Below are 2,500 nucleotides of genomic sequence, written 5' to 3'. Positions count from 1 at the left end.
GGTAGTAATTCTAGTTGTTGTAATGTTTTTAATGTACTACTACTACTACTACTACTACTACTACTACTACTACTACTACTACTACTACTACTACTACTACTACTACTACTACTACCATTAAATTAACAGAAAACAGCAGATAAGATATAATATTAGTAGTAGTTGTAGTTGTTGTTGTTGTTGTTGTTGTTGTTGTTGTTGTTGTTGTTGTTGTTGTTCTTGTTCGACTTCCTGTAATAATAATAATGATAATAATAATAATAATAATAATAATAATAATAATAATAATAATAATAATAATAATGAGTAATCCTTCAGCTTGAAATGGATTTAGTGAGCACGAGGAATGATGATAATTATGTTATTTTTTTTATTGATAATTTAATTAGAGATGAACTCAGCTTAATTAATACACGTGACAAAGATAATAGTAGTAGTAGTAGTAGTAGTAGCAGGAAAGAAGAAAACGAAGAGAACACTGCGTAAATTATTATTGTGTTAGATAAATAAATAAATAAAGGGGAATATATTAAAATCTCTTAAAAATAATAAGATCGAGAACAAGATCAAGCACAAGATCGAGGACAAGATCAAGAACAAGATCAAGAACAAGATCAAGAATAAGAAAAAAACATTATCAAATTTTTAAAACCTGAAACTTGTAAAAAAAAAAGAGTTATAAAATAAACTTGAGAACTGAAAAAAAAAAAAAAAAAACGCTCCAAATTATATTGAAGAACTTTGATCCAATATGGCGGACACATTCAAATTTCCCGCGCTTTCATAAGACTTACTTCGCGTGGTGACGGTTCGCGATAAAAAAATAAATAAATAAAGGAAAATAAAAAGAAAATAATAATTAAAGAAAGGTGATGATGAAGATGAAGAGGTAATAAATAAGGATAAATGAAATTATATGAATTTAATGGTGGTGGTGGTGGTGGTGGTGGTGGAAGTGATGATGAAAATAAAAGAATAACATTAAAGGAACGAAAGTTATAGAGGTTGTGGTGGTGGTGGTCATGGAGACAATAAAAAAAATAGATAAATAAATAAAACATAATGAAAAATAAATAAAACAGGTGTTGGTAATTAAATAAATAAAAAAAATTTGAAGAAAAGGAAAAAAAAAATGTTACGGTGATTCTGATGATGAAAATAAAAAAATAAACAAAAATAAGAATAGTGAAGATGGTGATAGTGAAGAAAATATATATATAAAAAAGGAAAGAGAAAACAATAAGATAAAGAAAACGAAAAAAAAAATAAAAGAAAATGTGATGATAGTAATGATGATGAAAATATAAAAGAAAATAAGATAAAATAAGAAATAAAAGAAAATAAATAAAAAATAGATAAATAAATAAAAAAAATAGAAAAAAAATTGTGATGATGGTGGTGGTGGTGGTGGTGGTGGTGGTGGTGGTGGTGGCAGTGGGAATAATTTTGAATTTAATACATAGCGGCAACACTTCATTTCAATTTCGTTGCAAATATGTTAAAGATGATGTGCCTGGTGCTGACTGCCGCCACCACCACCACCACCACCACCGCCACCACCACCACCGCCACCACCACCACCGCCACCACCACCACCACCACCACCACCACCACCACCACCACCATTACCACGAACAGACATAAACAAACAAAACTACAAAGTCTCTCTCTCTCTCTCTCTCTCTCTCTCTCTCTCTCTCTCTCTCTCTCTCTCTCTCTCTCTCTCTCTCTCTCTCTCTCTCTCTCTCTCTCTCTCTTGATTGTGGGTTTTGTTAGTGAAATACGTACATATTTTACCGTAGAGAGAGAGAGAGAGAGAGAGAGAGAGAGAGAGAGAGAGAGAGAGAGAGAGAGAGAGAGAGATCACACAAACACACAGAGGGAGGGAGCTTGCTTCAAAAAGAGAGAGAAAAGAGTTAATTGCGGAGAGAGAGAGAGAGAGAGAGAGAGAGAGAGAGAGAGAGAGAGAGAGAGAGAGAGAGAGAGAGAGAGACGTACAAAACAAGACAGCAAATTGAAAAAAAGGAAAAGAAAAGAGAAAACACGCAATAATTGAATTAGACGGAAAAAAGAAAACAAATCGAAAAAAGAAAATAAAAAAGGAAGAAAATAACAAGAAAAATACACAGAACGTTATTAAAAAAAAGAAAATAAAAGAAAATAAAAAAAATATCAGAGAGAGAGAGAGAGAGAGAGAGAGAGAGAGAGAGAGAGAGAGAGAGAGGGGCAGTAACCTAGCACTTCCAACAATAACAAAGTATGGACCAATCAGAGGCGGGCACTGGGCGGGCGAGTCCACTACCGGCGGGCGGGGGAGGGCGGTGATCGATGCGCGTGAACCAGTAGCGGGTGGCTGGCGCAGGATGGCAACACTGGGGAACACAAAGGAAGGGAGACCACCACGAGGGAACACAAAGGGCGAACAAGACTCAGTGAACAGAAAGAAGGTTAGAAGGGACACAATGGAACACAAAGAAGGAACAAAAAGCAACATTTGGGA

At 34.5% G+C, this 2,500-nt stretch overlaps 1 protein-coding gene across 1 annotated transcript in view; it reads left to right on the top strand.

Annotated features, from left to right (window-relative positions):
- Positions 1 to 2,500, top strand: part of LOC135095658 (uncharacterized) — a 54,937-nt gene that overhangs the window by 27,519 nt on the left and 24,918 nt on the right. The gene's annotated exons all lie outside the window — the stretch shown is intronic.

The sequence above is a fragment of the Scylla paramamosain genome, unplaced genomic scaffold (genome assembly GCF_035594125.1).
Source record: "Scylla paramamosain isolate STU-SP2022 unplaced genomic scaffold, ASM3559412v1 Contig1, whole genome shotgun sequence".
In the NCBI taxonomy this organism is placed as follows: domain Eukaryota; kingdom Metazoa; phylum Arthropoda; class Malacostraca; order Decapoda; family Portunidae; genus Scylla; species Scylla paramamosain.
The sequence above is the reverse complement of the archived record's forward strand: the minus strand, read 5'-3'. Positions and strand labels throughout refer to the sequence as shown.